Genomic DNA, 25,422 nt, shown 5'->3' with positions numbered 1-25,422 from the left:
ACACACACACACACGCAACTGACGTAGCCTTTATACATCATGTCAAGTGATTTGAACAATAGCAACCAAAAAAATTTGGCAGTAGTGGGGACTGCCGACAGAAGTGAAAATTTTAATGTAAAAACTTTGAAACAAATAGTGGTAATGATTATGAGCACACCTAAATTTTAGAGTATTTGCATCCTCTTCTTACTAATGTTAGGTACCTATATGAAAAGGACAGACACAGTTTGACAGTTTTAAATTTAATTTAGAGCTGTCAAACCTTGTAACTTTAGCTGGCAGTCGGGAGCCTATTGTTTAAATTCGTAGCGTGCATTAAAATTTAAAGTCTTTAAATGTAAAATTCATTTTCAGTCCTTTATTAGCAATACTAGCTGATGCCCGCGACTTCGTACGCGTGGAATTAGGTTTTTAAAATTCCTGTGGGAACTCTTAAATTTTCCGGGATAAAAAGTAGCCTTTGTCCTTCCCCGGGATGCAAGCTACCTCTGTACCAAATTTCGTCAAAATCGGTTGAACGGTTGAGCTGTGAAAAGCTAGCAGACAGACACACTTTCGCATTTATAATATTATTAGTATGGATTAAAAAGAAAAAGATGCAGATACTCTACATTTAGTTAAGAGAAAGACAACAGAATCAGCGCTAGTGTTTTTATTGAATTTTCAAATTAATTGTTTGTAGTATCAAAAATAATAATTTCATATTTGTAAATTAAAACGAGTTGTTATTCTAAGATTAAAACCATTCTTAGGTATCTACCATTAGTAGTTTAGTTTCCACTTTATGTACCTACTGGCACTACACTTTACTACAGGCACTATTAACACTAGAATGTCGGTGACGCGACCTTGACATTTTTACCCATCCCAAAATTGCCTACCACACTTAAGTTTTCACTTCAAAAAATTTACAGTTAGTGGGGATTGCCAACAGAAGTGAAGCATAAAAGGTAGGTTTTTAGGGTTCCGTACCTCAAAAGGAAAAAAGGAACCCTTCTATGATCACTTCTTTGTCTGTCTGTCTGTCTCTATACAGGATACATACATAGGATACTTCCCATTGACCTAGAATTATGAAATTCGGCGGGTAGGTAAGTCTTATAGGACACGTTAAGGGAAAAATCCGAAAAACGTGAATTTGTGGTTACATAAAAAATCTGACAAGATACCTAACAGGTTAATGTTATGCGTCACTAAACCCATCTAAGGTAAGGTAAGGTAATCACCATCATTATACTCCATCACCCAATTTATTGGTAAAATCTAATAAGAAGTAAATCAAAGAACACGATTCTAATCACGCTGTATCAGTGGAGGCTCACACTAGCGCACATCTCTACGCGTCTGCTGCACGCACACTAGCATACAGCCGCGTAGGAGCGCGCACACACGCGCACGCACCAACGTCATACACGTTCGTTGGTACACACACGCACACACACTCACACGACGAAGCGATGTACAATAAACGCACACATCCAGACAAGTTCGTCGACCGAACGCGTGTCGCTTTTTGCGATACGTACCGAGATTCAAAACTCGGATCCGATTTTAGTTTTAAAATTGACTCTTACTAAATTGGAATAGAGTCCCAAGTATTTGGCGCTACGCTCTATCAAAATTTATTGATGAAATCGACTCTTATTAAGTCGGAATAAGGTTGAAAATATTTCCTATTTGCTTCAGAGATGATTAGTATTGTAGATTTAAATGAATTTCAACTCTTTTGAATCATTAAATACGGTATGTTTTGGTTTGCATCAGTGACATGTGCAAATGTCAATTACTGACACGAGGAAGTTCTTTATGAGAGCCATGTATAGAGATGTAGAATTAATGCTAACTGTAATTTTAAGTCTTTTAAGAGGAGTAGGTAAGTAATTTGTAGATAGCAGAGAAACTATAGTTGAATTGACTTTTGTACTCAAATTTCGTTTTGAACCACATTCGATATAATCGCAAGATCCCAGAGGACGAGTGAGTGCCAAAATCGGGTTAGGTTAGGATTAGAACATAAATATCTATGTGCTCTATTCGGTACTGTCAGGTGTTTCACTACTTAGTCACAAACTATGCACAGTGTTTTATCATACCACAAGATTTGTAGTGAAATGATAAAAAAAAGTTGTCGTTTTAACATCTCCCGGGGATTGACCATATCCCTAAGGGATATAACCAAATCCCGGTTTATACCATTTCCCTGCGACATTTATAAATTCCTTGAGTAGTAAATGCTCTCCATCAGTGGTGGTGATGATGGTGATGATGGTGATGGTGGTGGTGGGATCGTCCGCGTGGATTTCGTTTTTGCAAATCCATTGGGAACTTTTTGATTTTCCGTGATAAAAAATGCAAAAAATCACGGTTATCCGTTGCTGTGTTGCGAGGTAATTGAAGAACAAACAAGCACACTTTCGCATTAATTAATATGGGTAGTGATTTTGGATCTCTTTTACTCGTATGTCTGTCAGTGGGGACGAGGGATCTGGAAATTGTAATGTGCGCTCAATTGAGTCTCTGCATTTTCTATCGTTGTAGTAAAAACCGGCCAAGTGCGAGACAGGCTCGCGCAATGAGGGTTCCGTACTACAGTCAGTCGTATTGTTTCGACATTTTCGGCAAAAATAAATAAAAATCTGTTTTAGATTAAAAAAAAAAAAAGAATATTAGCCATGTTAAATGACTAATATTCCCCTTTCCTCTCCAACTAAGCGTCAAGCTTGTGCTAGGAGTAGGTACGACAATAGTGTAACGGGCGGGGTTTGAATGCACAGGTGAAGACCTCTCATATGATATCCCACTTGATATAGTTATCTTACTTCGAAAATTGAAGAAACTAATTTAATATTAGATGAGACCACATTTTTTTTTGTGTGATGTATTACCCTGAATTCACGGTTTTCAGATTTTTCCCAAAATGTCTGCTAAAAGACTTACCTACCTGCCTAAGTCAACGGAAAGTACCCTGTAGGTTTCTTGACATACAGACAGACAGACAGACAACAAAGTGAGGGTTCCGTTTTTCCTTTTGAGGTACGGAACCCTAAAAAGTCTAAAAACCAAAGTTTTTATAGCAGTATGAGGCTCTTGTAAGTAACGAAACGGACAGACTTACGGATGAACAACATTTAATGATCTTATTGGGGTTATACGTTGTTCTATTAAGCCCTAATATGGAACGTCAAAAGTAAATATAATATTGAACACGAAAGTGAATAGGGCTCCTTGTGGGCGAATCCCTGAAGGGCGAGTGAAGTCATTGCATATAATGATCGTGATAATTCCACCCCCCGCAGCCCGCGCCCCGGACCCCGGACCCACCCCCGGGGGCTCACCCCGCCAGCCAATGGGGTGCAGCTTGCACCCCAGTAGCAAAGCTCGAGGTATCGATTCGATGCCCCTTTGTTGTTAACAAACATTGCATTTATACAATCTTCGAACGACTTTACTTAGGATTTTAGCTGATGCCTGATGATTTCGTCTGCGTGGATTTAGGTTTTTATCCCTTGGGAACTCTTTGATTTTTTAGATAAAAACTCCGTCCGTTGCCCCGTTGCGGCGTGATGGAAGGACAAACCAACAAACAAACACACTTTCACATTTATACTTAATATTAGTAGATAATATGATACCTATTGATTTGCCTGAAGATTGGGAAAAAAAATTGCAATGGACTTACCTATCTAGGTATTTAGATAACAGTAGCCGACCCGCCTCGTGCAGTTTTTCAAAATCGGTGAATCCAAAAATTCTGAAACAAGTTTTTTTCCTTTTTAATCGAACTCTCAAATGCCTATTATATGGATAGTAATTAGTACTGTACTTAGATATGACTTTAAAAATGACGGACTTTCATACAAACTTTCATCCCCTCTAATTAAAGCTCCAGAGGTGGAATTTCAAAAAAGCCTTTATTAGTGAGTGCCTATGTCATAAATAAGTTTCTAACCCCAGCGGTTCAGTCTATTGATAGATCAGTCAGTCAATCTTTTAATCTGAAACGTTTTCAGAATTTTAAAATTTCATGGACCCCTGTCAAACCTGTTTCAGGAAAAAAGAAACCGTGAATTTTAGAAATCAGTTATATTGGTAGTTTCCTGTATTTACTATAACTGGCACATACAAAGAAAAAACCAAAATCGATGTTACGCCGCAGATGATAACTCACTAACTTAAGTTAGTGAGAAGGATGCTGTCGTTTGGCCTCAACATGGCTGATATCATCTGCACTGCAGTGTTCCGAGAAGCGGCATCGGGCGGTGGAGGCGAGGCAGTGCATGTGGTGCACTTTACCACACAAGGGTTTACAGAGCTGCTGCGGACCCCGAGTACACATGATACGGACCCCACTTTAAGAGACCCGTCAAGGAAATCAATACTTGTAATAATAAATGTACTTCCCGTTGACCTAGAATCATGAAATTTGGCAGTAGCAATGTCTTAGGCTTACCTATTAACTCTTGCTAGCAAATTGAGCTCTGCCGCTTACGCTGTTAGAAAGATTCGGCAGTTAACTGACGTGGAAACCGCAAAGATAGTATATTTTGCTTACTTCCATAGTATGATGTCTTATGGAATCTTAATATGGGGTAAAGCGGCAGATATTGGGAGAATTTTTGTATTACAAAAAAGGGCAATACGCGCAATTTATAACTTAAGACCACGCGATTATCTTCGAGAGAAATTTAAGGAAATAGATATCCTTACTGTAGCCTCTCAATATATTTATAATAACATAATTTTTGTAAGGCAAAATATTCTTAGTTACAAGAAAATTGGTGATCTACACAATAGGCTAACTAGAAACAGAGACAAACTTGCAGCTCCTGCCTTCCGCCTCAGGAAAGTCCAAAAGTCATTTGTGGGTATTGGTATTACCTTTTATACTAAATCCCGCAAACTATTTTGGACTTACCTTTGCACAAGTTTAAAAAATCTATTAAAAATATGCTCCTGAAAAAAGCATATTACACAATTGAAGATTATCTAAATGATAAAAGAGCGTGGATTTGACCTGCAGCTCGTTCCAGCAACGCACAAGACTGCAAATACTATTTTATACATGGCATAATCTTGTACTTATATCAAATATTTGAAAAGAGCAACCGCCGAGTTTCTTGCTGGTTCTTCTCGGTAGGAAAGGCATTCCGAACCAGTGGTAGGTGCATCCGACTATTCGTTACCACTTGTAAAAGTTTATACGAATAAAAAATATTTTTATTTTATTTATTTATTTATCTATAGCACAAGCAGTGATGTGGTATCGTAACTCTATGAGCACAAGTCAAAGATAAAATCCGAAAACCGTAAATTTGTGGTTCCATCACAAAAAGTGTTTCTTCTTATACAATGGTACGGAACCCTTCGTGTGCGAGTCCGACTCGCACTTGACCAGTTTTAAGTGAAAACCCAAATGCCAATTTTTATGGATAATAACTTGAAAAATAACGGAATTTTACACTTTCATCCCCCCTTAGGCATAAAAACAAACCTACCATAATTTCAAGTTTCTAACCCCAGCAGTTTAGGCTATGTGTTGACTGTTGTTGACTTTCTGTTGTCAGTCAGAAAAGTCTTCTCATAACATAAGTACCTATAGACAAACTGATTGATTCATCCGAGAAATTTAAAGTTTTGCATAATAAGTATGTAGGTAGATATTATGGCATATTACGCTCTCTTATCGAGAGTTACATTTTTGTTCCGTTTGCCGTGGAGACCCTAGGGCCGTGGAGACCCTGGGGCCGTGGAGTCTTAGTGCAAGAAAATTTTTACGATACATTTCACCGCGATTGATAGCTTCATCTGGTGACAGAAGAGCTCGCTTATTTTTTGCGCAACGTATCAGCCTGGCTGTCCAGCGCGGAAATACAGCCAGTATTCTTGGCACCATTCCACGCGGCCGCGGGCATGATTTGTATAGTAATTAGACAAGGCTAGCTTTAAGTTTTAGTGTAATATTTTCAATTTAAAAACATAATAAGTAGGTAATAATATGTAGATTGTAATCTTTCTATACCCAATAGAGACTCAAATCGAGAAAATCCCCCCCCCCTCCCCGCCCCACCGGAGCCGGGGCGGGTCACCAAGTCTATAAGTCAATGATTAAATTTATTTAATCATAGTTCATCCATTTATTGAGATATTTTCAAAAATGAAATTAGCCCGATACAAGGCTGCGGCGAGGCTACGGCGAGGCTACGGCGAGGCTACGGCGAGGCTACGGCGAGGCTACGAGTGGGGCGCCAAAGTTCAAGTGCAATAGACATCAACGCGGGTGAGGCTGCTGTGTGTGAGCTTTCAGTTAACTACTACACATCTTCTAATCCGTCTTAACATTATAGATGCGAAAGTGTGTCTGTCTGTCTGCTAGCTTTTCACGGCCAACAGGTTAACCAATTTTGATGAAATTTGGTACAGAGCCATCCCCGGGGATGGGCTTTTTATCCTGGAAAATCTAAAAGTTCTTAAAGGCCTATCCGTTACACCGATTTACGTGAAATTTGGCAAAGAGGTAGCTTATTGCGTCCTGTAAATTGACTCAAGCAATTTTTATCCCGGAAAATCAAAGAGTTCCCACGGGATTTTTGGAAAGCTAAATCCACGCGTACGAAGAAAATTTATAATAAAAAAAATACTCAAAATAAATGTTAAGATTGCTTCGACGTGTAGGTACTTTGTTCATCATCATCATGATCAACCTATCGCCCCGGCTCACTACTGTATCAGCACAGGTCTCCTCTCAGAATGAGAAGGGTTAGGCCCATAGTCCGCCACACGGACCAAGTGCGGATTGGCACAATTCACACACCTTTGAGAACACTATGGAGAACTCTCAGGCGTGCAGGTTCTCTCACGCTGATCTCCTTCAACGTTAAAGCAGGTGATAATTTTTTAAAACGCATAATTATATAACTCCGAACAGGTAGAGGTGCATGGTCGGGATCGAACTCCGAACGACTAGGAGGCTGACGTATGAACCAATAGGTTATCACCACTTTTAGGATCATCATCATCTCCTCGCCAGTCTACTACTGAGCACAGGTCTCCTCTCAGAATTAGAAGATAGGAGCATAGTTAACCTTTTTTTTTTTAAACTAAATCTGTCCAGGATAAAAAAACATATAAAAATTCGCAGCTGTAATAAGTAGGTAAGTTGTACACTCAAAACTGAATCGTACTATACACGGGGTCATCATAGTACACTGATTATTATCTCTAATTACAAAATAATACGTAAGCACAAAAAAATACACCTCAAAATAATAGCACAAAAACTGTTTGACCTAGAAATGTAATACAATCCAGTGGTATGTAGAGTTCAACTTACATTGGCTTATCTCTGTAAATAAATTCGCAACACTGTGACCTCGAGGAAGTAAAGCATTTCTTACTATGTGAGGGTCAGTTGATACTGGTTTATCTCTACACACAAATTCGCAAGCATAATTTTCTTGTCAATTTGTACACACACGCACAACTCACTCACACGTGCGCGCGCGCCGGTGTGCGTGGTGGTGTGCGTGGTGGTGTGCGTGGTGGCGCGCGCGCGCCAGTGTGCGTGGTGGCGTGCGCGCGCGCCGGTGTGCGTGGTGGCGTGCGCGCGCGCCTGTGTGCGTGGTGGCGTGCGCGCGCGCCTGTGTGCGTGCATGATTCAGCGCAGACAGGCCAGGCCGGTCCGGCTACCGCGTTACGCGGCCTCCACTCCATTGTAGCACACGGCACGATTTTTAATCACTATAATTACAAAGTATCGAATTTGGTTATGCGTGTATTTTACAACAATGGGGCCGATTCTCTTGTACACAATCTCTAAACTTAACTAAAATGACACTTCTAAATATATTGCTATCCCTTACATGATGTTGCTTGCGGAAAAGGATACACTAGAATTAGACCTGTTAATTTAGTATAATTTAGAGATTGTGTACAAGAGAATCGGCCCCACTGATGATGCTCGCGGCTTCATCCGCGTGGATTGAGGTTTTTTAAAAACCCTATGGGTAATCTTTGATTTTCCGGGATGAAAAGTAGCATATGTCCTTCTCCGGGATACAAACTATTCCTGTACTAAATTTAGTCAAAATCGGTTGATGGGCCATGAAATGCTACCAAACAGACAGACAGACAGACACACTTTCGCATTTATATTAGGTATTAGTATGGATATAATTAAGTACTTTACTTCAATCCTTAGGAATGCTATTTTATTAAAAAAACTAACGTTTTTATACTTACTTGCATTAAGAATTAAGATCAACGACCTCTATTTAATTTTATTTTAATATAGCATTAGAATCTAATATTTAGGGTTTGTGAAGTTTATAGCTGTAAAACATACCTACACTATTCCGCGAAGTTACCCTCTTAATGTTTTGACAGATTAAATTTTTTCAGAAAACATTTTATTTCAACCTCCAAAAACTATCGATTGACTGCTGGGCTGTTTTATTTTTAATCCATTGAAGTTTTTCTACGAAAAATCTAAATATATAAAAGAAAAAGGTGACTGACTGACTGATCTATCAACGCACATCTCAAACTACTGGACGGATCGGGCTGAAATTTGGCATGCAGATAGCTATTATGACGTAGGCATTCGCTAAGAAAGAATTTTTGAAAATTAAACCCCTAAGGGGGTGAAATAGGGGTTTGAAATTTGTGTATTCCACGCGGACGAAGTCGCGAGCATAAGCTTGTTATTTTGATATGACTCATATGAGATGAAGAAGCATTGTAAAACCAACCAATGTCAAATGAGCTCGGTGGATATCATTCAGTGATAGCCACTGGTTAGCGAATCACCTCGCTGGTGGTAAGTGATGATGCAGTCAAGATGGAAGCGGACTAACTTTGAACAGGTAAGTATGGCAGTTTTATTAAACCCACCGATACCCCTACACGGCATTGTACCGGAACGCTAAGTCGCTTAGCAGCGCGGCTTTTGTCGGTAGGGAAGTAACTAGCCATGGCCGAAGCCTCCTACCAGACTAAATTAGAGACAATTTAGGAATTATGAATTCCCAAGTAAGATCACAGGGCTCAGCACTGCATCAGGGACGTTGTTACCGGCAAAAATCTCGTGTCGAAAAAATTGTGTGTGTAATGGAAACAATGCACAGTTCACGAGGCAATGACACGGTCCCAAGTTCGATTCCCGCCTCCAATCTAGATCTCGCGGTAGAGCGTGTGCTCTAACATTTGTTGCGAGACATAACAACTACTTAACCGACTACCAAATAGCTCCTTTAAACATTTTGAGCATTTCGTATGAATTTGTAAGTGATTATCTGAAATGGTTATTGTTTTTGATTTAACTATAGTTTGATTTTAATTTAGTTTGTAACGATGGGGTTGGCATACCTATAGGTCACTTATAAAAGCCCCTTAAAAATATCAAATTAAAAAAAAAGCTCTAAAGAATAATATTGTGTTTACAAACGGTTCGGTGAAAAATTCTTCTGGACATCAAACACTAAATTGATTTTGATCCCCCAACACGTTTGACTGTTTGTCTGACTGTGTGTGTGTGTGTGTGTGTGTGTGTGTGTGTGTGTGTGTGTGTGTGTGTGTGTGTGTATATGTGTCCAACTCTAAGTGCTGTAGCGGGACTGATTACGATTAAATTACGGTATCTTCAGACAAAAAGGAACCCTTATATGATCACTTCGTTGTCTGTCTGTCTGTCTGTGCGTCTGTCCGTCGTGAAGAAACCTACCTAGGTAGGTACTTCCCGTTGACCTAAAATGATGGGCAGGTAGGTAGGTCTTATAGCAGACATTAGGGAAAAAATCTGAAAACCGTGAATTTGTGGTTACATTACACTAAAAAATTAAATTGTGGTCATGAACTAAAAATTAGTATTTTCAATTTTTGAAAAAATAGGTATAACTATAGGTTTCTCAAGTGGGGTATCATATGAAAGGTCTTCTTCACCTGTGCATTCTAAAACAGATTTTTCTTTATTTTTATGCATCATACTTTTTGAATTATCGTGCAAAATGTCGAAAAAATACGGTTGTAGTACGGAACCCTCGTTGCGCGAGCCTGACTCGCACTTGGCCAGTTTTGTACAATGGTACGGAACCCCTCGTGTGCGAGTCCGACTCGCACTTGACCGGTTTATATATTTTATATTGAGAGGTCTCCAAGGAAACTTGGGAGAGATAAACATGACTCTAATCAACAAAGGTTGCCTGTAAGGCCGCCTTTGCATGCTTACATTACCTACTTTGTTGTAGGCTGTATTTTACGTAGGTGTCATCCATCATCATCATCATCACCATCATCAACCGATACACACACAGGTCTCTTGTAGGGACTTCCACGCGCCACTTTGGTGTGCAATACAGTTTTCCTTGTCGATCTTCAAGATTGCTGTGTCCTTATGTAGGTAGGACTCGGTAGTTACATCAAAGTAAAGGTGCGAAGCGAGAGTGAGTCTTCTGTATATTTAGATAAATCGTGCTAATGAGAAGGAAAGCAGTGTTTGTTGTCTAGGTCAGTGTATTGCCTAGGTTCAGAGTTGCATGTTATCGCTACTGGTCAACAGATGGCGCTGGTTGTGTTAGCTCTACAATTTTAAACTCTTTCAGCTTAGCAACCTGCTTCGTCTGATTCTTAGGATTTTTGTTTACGATGTTTGTAATATGAACAAATCTATAAAATTAAAATGTTTTTATTTTTTAATTGCTTTTCAATTTAAAATTTTCAAAAAAGCCAGGTTTCAATATATTTCCCTTGAGGTTACCCGTCCAGGGGAGCCCGCTCCCGACTGTTCTAGATGCCATATTGGAATTGTCATGACGTCATAAAGCCAATGACACGTGGAAGCCAACGAAGTTTATGAAATTCTACCAACCTGTTTCTAAGGTAGAATCAAAATTATTATACCTAAGTATTTTTAAATAAGAGACTAAAAATATTATAAATATTTAAGAGGCTAATGATTATTATAGATATTAATCAAACTATTGAATTAATAGTCAATTTTAAAAACTTGTAAGAATAATATTTTTCACAAACAGAGAAACAATAAAATAGAGGCAGGTACAATGTAGGATTCAAAAATTATTTTTAAACAATTTTAAAAATGATGTTTGTGTCCTAATTCCTATCCCATTTACTAAGCAAATGTTTTTGTAGCTTGTATAGGTATAATATGGCGCAGGTGTTAAATTATAACAACTCAGTTTGATCATTTCACAGAACAAATCTAATGATTTGATCATTTCATTGAACAAATCTAATGATTTGATCATTTCACTAAACAAATTAAGTGATATGACAAAATACAATGCATAGTTAAGTACCTAAATGTAGAATGTGTCTTATGTGTCAAATTCTCTTTCTTCTCCACAAAAACAATCTAGGGTAGAATAGACTATCTATAGTTATGAAGGATAGGCTCAAAGAAAGTAAATCTTTAATCCGTGTAACTTTGAAAGTAGGTACACACTTTTACAGAAAAGATTTTATCACAAAATACATAGACACAGATATAAATTTTTAGAACCTGTCTACGAAATTTAATTTTTAGTTGAGTTTGATTGATTCAAAATATGAGAAAAAAAATATCTACATTCGTTTGTTTGGAGCGCGCTACAAATGAACTCCTCTTAGGTAAATCGATGACACTGTAAGAATATTATGGTAACCTGGACCCCAATCTATAACCTCAGTGGCTAGCGCTGAATGATAGCCACCGAGCTCATTTGACATTAGTTGGTTCTACATTGCTGCTTCACTGAGTGATTTCAAAATAATTTTTCGTAGAAAACCTTCTATGGATTAAAAATAAATGTCAAATGAGTTCGGTGGCTATCATTCAGTGTTAGACACGGAGTTAGAGAATCAGTAGGTAGGACAGTCTGCGGCTGCCAACTCCTGGACAACTTACAGTCAATGCCGGACAGCATCAGCAGGGTGGCGTCATGACACAGGGATAGTCTCTGACCACAACAATTGGCTATCACGGCTTAATACTACTTAATATTGACGCGGGGATCGATGACTTGTTTGGGGTGATTTAAATTTTGAATGTGGCCCTTGTTCGATAGAGAAAGTTCTGGAGATGGTCCTTTGAAAAGTTCAGGATCCAACTCCTTAATTCTGATGCTGCAGGGGTACTGACCACCTAAGCCATGGAGATTGAGGACTTGCCTATTGAGGATTGATATTGTAGGTAGGTAGTTTATCACTGAAGTCCAAATCCTGACAACTCCTCATTTCTGAGTTCTGACCACCTAAGCCATGGGGGCAGAGGACTGTCGAAGGTGACTTAATATTGTACTTAGTTAGGTTAGGTTAGTTACAACCATGTATGGACAAATACAGAAGTATCAATGGGGTCAAAATAAATCTTACTTAGAAAATAGTGGTCCAATTTTTATTTATTTATTCGGAAAAAATTATTTTCGAAGGTAGGCAGGTTTTTGGGGTAGGTACCTATCTTCGAAAATAACTTTTTTAACTAACTAGGTAGGTAGATAGATATTATACCTATCTACATTACCAAACTACATATTTCAACGTTGATGTTTTTGGACCTATTTTATCCGGAGAGCTAGATATCTCAAAAACGACTCTCAAAAATGAAAGTTTTGTATATAGGTTGTTATCTAAGTAGGTATAGATCTGTAAATCTTCATCAACAAACCAACATCAGTCATTTAGGTATAGATACCTAATATTGAAAAAAAATACGCAGATAGATAGCAATTAATCTAAGTCGATTTAATTTAATTTTTGGTCTGGAGCTGGAGCTGCAGCTGGATTTGTCATGTTAGATGGGACAAAAATTTACAGATAAAAAGCAATTTTTTTTATCACCACTAATTTTAAATCACTATGATTCCCGAAAAAATCATTTTACTGAATGAATTCCCGTCGAGACATTTGACAAGGAACTTGAACACGTCGCGCGTCGCGCGTCGCGGGGATCGGGACATCTCCACATCTTGCAGCTTGCTCTACAAAGTATGATTGAGACTGTGATTTGTGATATTGATGGGAGAGTAAATGGTTGACTCACCCGTGAAGGAAAATCCAGAAAACAGCACAAAACACACACAAAAAGAAAAACTGTCTAATCACTGGAAAGAAAGTACGCGTTTCGAGACAAGGACAAACGATGTCGCTAAAACAAGTACTAAATCGCGGTTCAAAGCCCCGAACGAGACGGCTATCGGTTTCAACGTTCAGCCTCAAATTAAAGAGTTCATTGCACCTCCTTTACGTGGGCGCGGGCGACGTCTGCCGTCTCGCTCGCACCCGCCGCGCAAGCCTGCAGCCGAGCGAGAGCGGCGTGGTCTACTTTTTGCTCCGAACTTGAATTTCGATCAATATAGCGCGACGCACGCGGTCTTGGTACTTGAGATTTTTCTAATAATTGCCGTGTAAGAAAATTTAATTTAATTTATTCGATTCCTTGCACAATTTGTTTTGCAATGCAGTTGCTTGGTTTGCTGCTCTATGCAATCTCAGTTCTGCAGTCGTCAGACTGGATTGTAGATTGTGCTAAGAAGAAGTAAACACGACACAAATATATGTAGGCTTTTATATGTATGTAATGAAGAAACATATAAAACTGTAGAGCCAATAGGCTGATTGCAATCACTTTGGGGCTTTGATGTTTAATAATATAATTCACACAAATACAATCTATAACTTTAAAAGAACATCCGATATATTCAAAAGTTAACTTCCAATTCAGAATTAAACATTTGAACATGTAAAAATACAATTAAATTTAATGAGCATGCACTATAATCAATTAACATGCTATAATCATAATAAAATAATAATAATGAATGTTCACAAAAACGCTTAAAGCTTGTGAAGTATGCGGTGCGGCTGCATGCATTTACGTCGGCATTGCATGGAATGTTCGGCTTAGCAACAGCTCTTCTATTTATATATCGCTATTTATAGATCTGAATCATTCAATTAGAGGTCTAGACTGTACGATCAACTACAATGAAAAACTTGTTGCAGCATTTATTATCTTATCCGTTACATTTTAAGAGCTATAATCGTGTGTCTACGCGGTGACCATTGCTCGCGACGAGTGGAACGTGAATCTTAACTGGTTGCAACATGGTAATGTTTTACGATAAGCATTTTACTTGAGGCGTTTCTTGGTAGAAACCACATTCTTCAGGGAATAAAGAATTTCTTGCTTCATCTTGTAAAGATGCATTTCTTGACACACTTCTAACTTCACTTGTAGCTTTTTTAGCACAATGCTGGTGACACGGTCTATGTAAAACATATCATCATCATCAACCCATCGCCAGCTCACTACTGAGCACGGGTCTTTTCTCAGAATGGGAATAGCTTAGGCTATAGTCCACCCCGCTGGCCCAGTGCGGATTGGGAAACTACACACAGTTTTGAGATCATTATGGATAACCCATAGACATACACCTAGGTGTAAATTATATAACAACCAGTAAGTGAAATATCTAAATAAGCTTAAAACGCCTTCTCAAGCATATTCTCATATTTTTTGTATTACCTTGAGATATCTTTTTAAATACCCATTTATTTATTTAAATAATAATCCCATTTATTTAAATTTAAAAAAATATATAAAATTTTACCCTTTTATTTTAAACGATTATGTAATCCTTTTTGACACCTTTACAACTACATAATATTTTTAATGAAAATATGTTAATTATCTATTAATTTATTATAAACAGTCTATCTTCGATGTGATAGCAGTAAATACAATGCAGACTTTATTTAAACCTCTGTCGCCATCGAACAAAAGTTTTACCTAGCTGCCCTTGCGTGCACACATTGAATATCTCTGGAATAATATGCTAATGAGCAAGTGTTCCACTGATGTCTGATACGCTTGCGTAGATCTCGCCCTACAAGAACTCATCGTACTTCATTTTGCTTTCGAGGCAGCGTGTTGGAATTTAAAACACTTCTGTATACAGAAACAGGTATGTTTTAAAATGGTCAAGGTTAACCCATTGTGTTCGCTTGATATTTAAAGCTGCATATTGATATGGGTAGCATAAAATACTAAGTAAAGGTACATACATTACACACTAACGTTATTTCTTGAGTGAATAGATACAATGGAAATTGTAGTTAAAAATACTGACGCTATAGTGTAGGATAAAGTATTGACCCTAACTAAGACCAAAGCTGAGACTGAAGAGGAACACTGTGTGTAAATTTCTTCACTTCACCCCGTTAAAATTTCCTTTTATAAAGACCGGCAGTTATGTAAGCAAATATGTCGTGAAGGTCAGCGTGAATATTGCAAAAAGAAGCATTATAATCCAGAAAGTATTCATGATTAACAGAATAATATGTACATTGTGTCGTGTGTTGGAATGTGGAAAGAGCTCTTGTACGAGTTAATTCATTTGTTTAATTATGAGAATATTGTCACAATTCGATATAAAATGGCTCGATATATCGTTTTAGTTACAGAGAAAACTGGAATGAATAAATGTTTCCAAGAAAACTGTTTCTTCATTGCTTTTTCCACTGACAATTAAGATACAGTAATAAAACTCATTTGCTCCACTTAGCTTGATAATAATAACCTTGATTTTTAACAGCTTCAAAATTACAGCGTTCTGCCCTTGATTCTGCAGTGCGTCAGTGACGTTTGCGCAAGCGCGTGCGAACGATTATACGTCATAATACGCCGGAAAATTGCATCGCCATTTAGCAAAGGCTGTGTGTGAGCTCCAACAATCTTTAGAGACTTTGTAGGATGATTAAAGTACCGTTACTTTAATATCCTATGTTTGAAGTAGGCCTACTTTACAGACTCCTTTTAATGGTTGTCTGTCTGTACGCACCGTGAATTACAGGCTACTACCATTACTACCATTTTTTGGAATACAAGTTCTTCTCGTAATATCATATTTTTTATGTTGGGATCTAATTGGGATTTAATTTAATTTAATGTTGGGATCGTATTAGCATGCCCATTTGTTAATCATACAAACACAACAGCTTTTTAAAATAATTCGCATTGCATGTTACATAAATTGATATTACCTAATGATAAACTTTGGTCTTAGTCACCTTGGCAAAGTTACCACATGACTTAACAGTAAAGAATTACAAACACCTGACCTTAGACCTTATTTTTACCATGATAAAATATGTATTTGTAAAGTTAGTCTTAAGTTTTTATCGTTGACAGATTTTATGCTTGACTGGCAACGCATCTGAGCATATTCAATGGCGCAGAAACTGACCTGTTTTGTGGCTTACTTTACAAATATGTCATGCACATTCACTTTTCATTTCATTCACTTATATTGGAAAATTGAGAACTGGATTTCTTCATTTTACATAGGTGAGGAGATGAAGAACACCTTTACATGAAGTAAATTTCTTGTCTCGAAGATACGATATTCATAAAAAGTGACAGTGGTCTCAGTGGTGACAAAGGATTTTTTGATTTTTTGTTAAATGAAAATACATTTTTTTTAAATATCCTATGAGTTACGACTTCTGGCCACAAAAGGGGATAATAACTATATTTATTTAACTGGGACGTAAAATTGCTGGGATACTTTGTTAGCAGTCTTAGATATCGCTGGATTGACTAAGCTGCAACTGAGAATAAGCGCTCTATAGAAAAAAAATCTAGTGAAGAGTTAAGTTTTAGGTTTTTGTTTTTGGTTATCGTTATCATCATCTCAACCCATCGTTGACCCACTACTAAGCACGGGTCTCTTCTCAGAATGAGAAGGATTCAGAGTCAGACTATAGTCTACCACGCTGGCCAATTGTAGATTGGCAGACGTCACACCTTCCGAGAACATTATGGAGGACTCTCATGCATGCCAGTTTCCTCATGTTTTTATTTACCGTTAAAGCAAAACGTACATGACTCCGGAAAGTTAGAGGTTCATGTCCGGGATCGAACCCCCGTCCTCCCGAATAGAGGACCGATGTCTTAGCTAACTATCACCACTTTTATTTGGCTATATGGTTTTAAATAAAATAGGAAGTATCAAGACGTGTGTCGCTACGTACGCCCGCACCTCCGAGTAGGCGGTGGGCGTCGCGCGGGAGGGAGACGGCAACGTTTTCGGGAGCTCGTCTCGATTGTAACGGGTGCGCAAGCGCCGCGACCTCACTGTTTTAAAAATGACCGCTTCTTTCAAATTACTCGAAAAGAGAGCTTCTGATTTTCGACCGTTATAATAATACCAGTATCTCGGATTGACTTACTGATGACTGTGGTTTCTACACGCTGTAACAACTTCATATAAGACTTCACTCTGCTCGTATAAGACATTGAGCGCGGGTTGTCTAACTCTAGACCAGACAGCTTGTAATGTAAACGTCTGCATTAACCTCAGATAATGCAATTCGTTACTCTGAGGTTTTAACTATTATTTCGTACTCAGTAGAATAAAAAAAATAGTCTGCTTCATATAGAGCAAGCTGTGAGGCCTACTCTTAGCACATAATACATCTATACCATTGATCTAGATTTAGGAAAACAGAATTTTTATTAGGTATAGTCAGGTCACCTTATTATTAAAATAATCAGGAAGTATTTACACAGAATCAGGACGAGGCAGATCTGTCAAAAATATGATTTAATACATTTTAGGTAGTTAGTTAGGTAGGTAGAAATATATTTGTGATTTCGCTTAAAATCGGCTTAAAATAGGTCTGTGTTTACCCTAAGGGCACCGTGCACCAAGGGCACATGGGGGAACTCCGTACTAGGCCCTCGACCTGATGCGAGCCGAAATGTTTTTCATCCAACCAGTGGCGGACTAAGAACGGAAGGGTAGATCTGCATATACGACCTCTGGTCTAAGGGGCTTCCAAACCTTGAGAAGTCCTTTAGTGAAATCCCAAATATTATTATGACAATTATTGGTACAAAAAAGCCATAGGTACCTATATGGAGTTGGAGGCCATCGTAAAATAACAAACAGTGAAAAAGTTATGAATATTTGTCTGTAGAATTCGTAAAAGTCGCATTACTACATAGTGTACAACATACATAGTGTACAACGTACATAGTGTACAATGTACATAGTGTACAATGTACATAGTGTACAATGTACATAGTGTAGCCAGAACGTTGCCAAAAATGAAGACAGGTGATATAGTACCTAGCTACTGATGATTACCTACTGATATGATACCACCAAAATATAAAAAATCCTATAATAATTTTGTAAAAGTTTTCGATATATTTCAAATAAAACATTTGACTGATGCTAGTGGTCAACGAACGTTGCGTAAGTAGGCCACTCGGAGTCAATGCCGCGTCGTAGACGGGCCATTGACCCGAGTTTTTAACGCTATACATTGTGGGTTTAAAAAATACTAAATCACTAAAACTACAAAATGAGGCAAATGGTTATTGGTAGATAGGTATTGGATTGTCTTTAGGTAATGTAAAACAAGAACGCTAAGTTTTGCTTACGTTCTGGTTGTAACCAGAACGTAAACCGTACCCTGTAGATAAAAAAATTATTACTTTAGATATTACGTTTTCCAATCTAGTAGGTAAGCATACTCATCTAGTAGTAAGTAATCTATCTACAAGAAAACGCGCTCACTACGCTCGCAATATAATTCAGTTACCAGATTCTGATTTCCTGTCCATTTTCATAATGATTCAGTAATTATAATAATTACGTATCAGTATACCTATGATTTTGTAAAATTAAATTAGGTTTTGTTAATTTAGTAAAATTAGTAGGTATTAATATTATATTAATTGTAATTTTATATTTCTATAATAATAATTAGGTAATTTTGTCAATTTTTAGAAATGACTTCGTTGTCTGTCTGTCAAGACCCACCAAGGGAATGTATATGTACGTAGCTATTTAGGTTAAGTGGATCACTTTGTTGTCTGTTTGTTGTTTGTTATAGGATTATAAGGGTTCCGTTTTTCCTTTTGAGGTACGGAACCCTAAAAACATTGAAAAAGTGATCTGTTCATGAAAAAAAAGTTAAATAAATTCTTATCTTATCTTCCAGACTTTCCCTTTAGAGTGATAGTCACAAGTCCCACTCTTCAGTTTCTAAGGAGAAAACTCCCCTCCTCCTCTACTCCTCCGGCACAGTTCCATCTTCGTGGAAGACTGCCCTAGTTCACCCTATTCCGAAGAAAGGCAATCATTCGATCCCTCAAATTACAGCCAGTCTTGATATCGCAAAAGCCTTTGATAGGGTTTGGTATGGGGCACTTCTATCGAAACTACCATCCTACGGACTACCAGTTAAGCTGTGTATTTGGGTCGTCAGCTTCCTTGATGGTCGCAGCATCCAAGTCGCTGTCGAGGGTTATTGCTCGGAACTCAAGCACATCAATGCTGGCGTCCCACAGGGCTCGGTGTTGTCACCTACGCTGTTTATCGTGCATATCAATGACATGTTGCGTGACAACAACATCCAATGCAATGCGGATGTCAGTACGGGTGATGTGATGCCCTCTACACAGGACGTGCATAGCTTTCTCGCGCTGTACTGGAGGAGTGTAAAGCCAAACTCGTGTCTGACATAGAAACCTACCTAGGTAAAGTGTCAGAATGGGTTTCACAAAACCTAGTGCAATTTAACCCGACCAAAACGACAAGATTTTGCGTTTACCGCCAAGAAGACCCCGTTTACCTTACGTCTTCTCTTTCAGAGCACTCCCCTCACCCTTTCCAACAGCATTGGGATTCTCGGGGTCCACATTTCGAGCGAGGTCCAATTTCGGGATCACTTGGAAGGTAAAAACAAATTAGCCTCTAAAAAGGCTAAGAGGGGTGCTCAACAGAGCTAAGCGATACTTGGCGCCCGAGCAAAGGCTTCTATACAAAACGCAAGTCTGTCCACAGATGGAATACTGCTCACCTTTGGGCTTTCGTTTGATCGGATCCAAAGGCGGGCTGTTCGACTTGGGGACGATCCCAAACTAACCGGCTTGTTGGAAACCCTGGAACACCGCAGAGACGTAAGCTCTCTTTGCGTGTTCTATCGCCTTTATAATGGGGAGTGCTCTGAAGTGCTTTTTGACCTCATTCCACCCTCCTTTGTCTACAACCGCTCCGCGCGCCACCGTAAGTAATTTCACCCACACCATCTGGGTGTCTGGTATTCTTCGACCGTCCGTTGTGCCAGATCCTTCTTTCCACGCACATGCAAACTGTGGAATCAAAGGTTATTCAAGGGGCGGACCAAAAAATTCCTGAAAGGCTGGTGATTTTTTGCATGGACATACCTGTGGACCTGGTAACCTGGTAGACCTGGAAAATGACATAGGCTACTTTTTATCTTGGAAAGTCAGAGTAGCCACGGGATTTAAAAAAATCTAATTTCACGCGGACGACGTCGCGGGCATTAGCTAGTTAGCTAAAAAACAGAATAAGAGTACGAAAATAAATGATACAGAATAATAATAGGTATATGTCGGAGATACTCGGCAGTAATCGGGACGCAAACGTTGTCTAGTGGCGTTGATCGAGTCTACGCATATGACACAATCTGGGTTACCATGGACACGTAAGAAAAACAATATGGTTTGAAGATGGTAAGAGAAACGACTTGTGTACTTGTGTAGAATCGAATCCCGCGTTCCTATTAAGCCAACATAATAACCCTGTAGATAAACGCCCAATAGAAGGAAATAAGACGATCCTAGAGCTCTCTGCCGACATATATAACACTTTCACTGTAAATGATTGGGCTTAGCAACGGCCCAGTTGTGGGGCGCCGGTGCCGCTGTCACTAGAACAACGTTGGGATTCCTGTTTGATCCGGAAGTGTGCCGGAACTGCGCGCCGCGCCGGCTCGGACGCCGGACGCCGGACGCCGGACGCCGGACGTCCATTTCCCGCACAAGTGAAACTGCTCATTGGAAATCATAACTACTGTGGATATTCATATTAATTTGTCGCTGTTCACTTGGCAGGCAGGCAGGCAGGCAGGTAGGCAGGCAGGCAGGCAGGCAGGCAGGCAGGCAGGCAGGCAGGCAGGCAGGCAGGCAGGCAGGCAGGCAGGCAGGCAGGCAGGGTTCGATCCCGGGCACGCACCTCTAACTTTTCGGAGTTATGTGCGTTTTAATTAATTAAATATCACTTGCTTTACCGGTGAAGGAAAACATCGTGAGGAAACCTGCATGCCTGCGAGTTCTCCATAATGTTCTTAACGGTGTGTAAAGTCTACCAATCCGCACTTGGCCGACCTGGACCGATTTGCAAATTATTTATTTAATGAACAGAGGAAGCTTCCGTGGTGGTCCCATAAAAAATTCTGGATCCAACTCCTCAATCCTGATGCTGCAGGGTTATTGTCCGCATAATTTATCAAGATTCAGGAAGTGTTCATAGTGAATTAATATTGTAGATACTAAGCAACGACTTCATGCTTGGACACCAAGTCCCAACTCCTCAACCCTGATGATGTAGGGTACAGCACTCCTAAACTATAGTGATTCAGGAATTGCGGATGATGCAATATTATTTTAAGTACCAAGCATAGACATTATTGAACTTCGGATCCCAACTCAGGGTACAGCACTCCTAAACCATAGAGATTCAGGAACTGTTCCTGGTGAAATAATATTGTAAATGCCAAGCATAGACTTTGTTATCGAATTCCAAGTCCCAACTCTTCAATCCTGATGCTGCTAAGTACAAAGTCTATGCTCGACATTTACAATATTATTTCACCAGGAACAGTTCCTGAATCTCTATGGCTAGAAGTGCTGTACCCTGCATCATCAGGTTTGAGGAGCTTAGAGTTGGAGTGAACGGCATGAAGCCGTTGCTTGATAAGTACCTAAAATATTAATTCACTATCAGAAATTCCCGAATCCCCACGGCTTAGGAGTTCAGTACCTTGCAGCATTAGGATTGAGGAGTTGGGATCCGGAGTTCAGTGATGTAGTCTATGCTTAGTACCTAAAATAATATTGCATCATCCGCAATTCCTGAATCACTATAGTGTAGGAGTGCTGTACCCTACATCATCAGGGTTGAGGAGTTGGGACTTGGTGTCCAAAGGTGGTGGAGAAGGGCGTAAGAAGTGTACCCTTAAGTAGATACCTAGGTACCCACGTATGTCAATTTTTAGGGTTCCGTACAACAAAAGGAAAAACGGAACCCTTATAGGATCACTTTGTTGTCTGTCTGTCGGTCTGTCAAGAAACCTACAGGGTACTTCCCGTTGACCTAGAATCATGAAATTTGGCAGGTAGGTGGGTCTTATAGCTGGCTTTAGGGGAAAAATCTGAAAACCGTGAATTTGTGGTCACATCACACAAAAAAATTAAATTGTGGTCATAAACTAATAATTAGTATTTTCAATTTTTGAAGTAAGATAACTATATCAAGTGGGGTATCATTATGATGGGGCTTCACTTGTGCATTGTAAAACAGATTTTATTTTTTTATTTTTATGCATCATAGTTTTTGAATTATCGTGCAAAATGACGAAAAAATACGACTGTAGTACGGAACCTTCGTTGCGTGAGCCTGACTCGCCCTTGGCCGGTTTTTTTGATAGCTGTTTTTTCTGTAGCTTGGAAATAAACATATAAACAGATCTCTTATAAAGTCTGATGATGAAGCAGAAAGCTGATCACAGGAACTCAGATGATGTAGATAGGTATAGGATATACGATCATCAGACCGTCACCTCTACCTGTCCGTCAAACGCAGTAGGAAGACGGTCGGTGAAGCATGTCAGAGAAAACATGACTGACACATACCTAATGTTCCCTAAATCTAAGTTAACTAGTGGCTCGCCCCGAACCATGACTTCGCGGTATCCCATAACTCCGGCATCCCATAACAGCGCCATCTATTAACATTATTGAGCAGTTAAGATAAAAATTCTGACGACCATTAACATTTCGTTTCTTTATAATACCTATTTATCTAATGTTAGTAGATATTTGTTGTTCAAGTACAGGATAGAACTGAGATTCAAGGTTCACGGGGGATCCCCCTCAATATTCGTGAGCGGAACCCAAATATCAATTCGCATCTAAAATAAGGTACAAAAGCAAAATGGCGTTGACCAAAAAGGCAAGGTCGTTGACCCTCTATCGCTGGCGGGTGGCGGGTCCTTCAACTGGGCCTGGGTTCCGTAGCCGAATGGCAAAAAACGGAACTCTTATAGATTCGTCATGTCTGTCTGTCCGTCCCTATGTCACAGCCACTTTTATCCGAAACTATAAGAGCTATACTGTTGAAACTTGGCAAGTAGATGTATTCTGTGAACCGCATTAAGATTTTTACCCAAAAATAGAAAAAAAAACAATTAATTTTTGGGTTCCCCATACTTAGAACTGAAACTCAAATATTTTTTTTCATCAAACACATACGTGGGGGGTATCTATGGATAGGTCTTCAAAAATGATGTTGAGGTTTCTAGTATGACTTCTAAAATAAGAGAATGATAAAACTAAAAAAAATATATGATGTACATTACTATACAAAATTCCACCGAAAATTGGTTTGAACGAGATCTATTAATTAGTTTTTGATTTATCGTGCAAAATGTCGATAAAATACTATTGTACTACGGAACCCTCAGTGCGCGAGTCTAATTCGCACTTGGCCGGTTTTTGCTTGTTGGCCATTTCATAGAACCTGTCTTTGGAAACCTTATTTCTTATTAGCCGACCATTTATTTTTATGGTTCCGTATCTCCAGAATAAAATGTAACCCTTATAGGATCCTTTCGTTGTCTGTCTGTGTGTCCATCTGTCCGTCTGTCCGTCGTGTCTGTCAAGAAAACCTATAGGGTACTTCCGGTTGACCCAGAATCATGAAATTTGGTAAGTAGATAGGTCTTACTGCACAAGTAAAGGAATAAATTCGAGAACCGAGAATTTGTGGTTACATCACAAGAAAATGTGTTAATGAACAAATAATTAGTAGGTATTTAAAAGAGTAAGATAACTAGGTATACCAAGTGGGGTATCATACTTAATATGAGAGGGCTTCACCTGTGCATTCTAAAACTGATTTTTATATATTTTTATGCATCATAGTTTTTGATCTATCCTGCAAAATGTCGAAAAAATACGACTGTAGTACGGAACCCTCGGTGCGTGTGCCTGACTCGCACTTGGGCGGTTTTTTCAAAATACCTACAGCTACTTTGTAGCAGGTATCTGTTTCTTGCGACTTTGCCGGCGTTGAACCAAATAAAACCAAAAGTTTTTGATTTTATCTGGTTCTACTTAAATATATTGTAAATAAATAAGTACCTAGGCAAATAAAAAGGCTAATCATCATTTTCATCCCTGAATACTAATTAGTCTATGGCTACTGTGTTATATGGTTGTTACTGTCCCCGCAGCCCCCGCAGCCCCCGCAGCCCCCGCAGCCCCGCGCAGGTCACAGCGACGCCGATAACAGATAACAGATAACGTGACGTGTTATCATTACAATAGGTGCCCGTATCGCCACGCCGCTAATCGCGCCTGTCACCAGCTGAGCGCTGAGCGCTGAGCGCTGAGCGCTGAGCGCTGAGCGCTGAGCGCTGAGCGCTGAGCACTGAGCGCTGAGCGCTGATACTGAACAGGTCATTACGTAATAATTATCTGACTCTAATCGCAATGTCAAATTATCCATACATATTATAAATGCGAAAGTGTGTCTGTCTGTCAGTTTGTCTGCTAGCCTTTCACGGCCCAACCGTTCAACCGATTTTGACGAAATTTGGTACAAAGATAGCTTGCATCCCGGGGAAGGACATAGGCTACTTTTTATCCCGGAAAATTTAAGAGTTCCCACGGGATTTTAAAAAACATAAATGCACGCGGACGAAGTCGCGGGCATCATCTAGTTTATTCTAATTGTACACATTTTGTTGTAAGTAATGTAAGTTTGTACCTCATTGTGATAATTAATTAAGTAGGTAAACTTAAAAACAAAAGCTACATCGAGGCCCCGAGGGTCTCAAAGGGCCCCGAGGGTCCCAAAGGGCCCTGCTCTGACAAGAAGCCAACACAAACTCGGCCGGCTGGTAGACAAGTTTGGAGGGTGTGTTCTTTGTAAAGAAGTAGCTTTTCCTATTATATAGGTATTTAGATAAATAAAAACCGGCCAAGTGCGAGTCAGACTCGCGCACTGAGGGTTCCGTAGTACAGTCGTATTTTGCGACATTTTGCACGATAATTCAAAATCTATGAAGCATAAAAATAAATAAAAATCAAGAGCAAGATCAAAAAAAGCAAGAGACAGAAACTTACCACTTTTCAAAATCATTTTCCAACAATCCGTGACGTCATCAAATCTGAAACAAAAATTATAAAATAATTAATCTTTATTCTTTAGGTAAGTAGGTACTAGGTAGCTGTACATTTTTCAAAATCCCGCGGGAACTCTTTGATTTTTCGGGATAAAAAGTCACCATGTGTTAATCCAGGGTATAAATCTATCTCCATTCCTT

General features: G+C 39.2%; 1 long non-coding RNA gene across 4 annotated transcripts in view; it reads right to left on the bottom strand.

Annotated features, from left to right (window-relative positions):
* The window catches only part of LOC138402785 (uncharacterized), a 92,916-nt gene that overhangs the window by 21,754 nt on the left and 45,740 nt on the right, over positions 1–25,422 (bottom strand). For 2 of the 4 annotated variants that reach the window (XR_011237120.1, XR_011237119.1), the window contains exons 2-3: positions 25,223–25,266; positions 3,679–3,754 (exon numbers count right to left, since the gene is read on the bottom strand). This is a non-coding gene — a long non-coding RNA (uncharacterized lncRNA). The remainder of the gene's footprint in view (positions 1–3,678; positions 3,755–25,222; positions 25,267–25,422) is intronic. The other 2 variants (XR_011237118.1, XR_011237117.1) reach the window with 1 other exon arrangement.

Source organism: Maniola hyperantus, chromosome 9 (genome assembly GCF_902806685.2).
Source record: "Maniola hyperantus chromosome 9, iAphHyp1.2, whole genome shotgun sequence".
In the NCBI taxonomy this organism is placed as follows: domain Eukaryota; kingdom Metazoa; phylum Arthropoda; class Insecta; order Lepidoptera; family Nymphalidae; genus Maniola; species Maniola hyperantus.
Note: the sequence above shows the minus strand (reverse complement) of the source record. Positions and strands in the feature narration are given on the sequence as shown.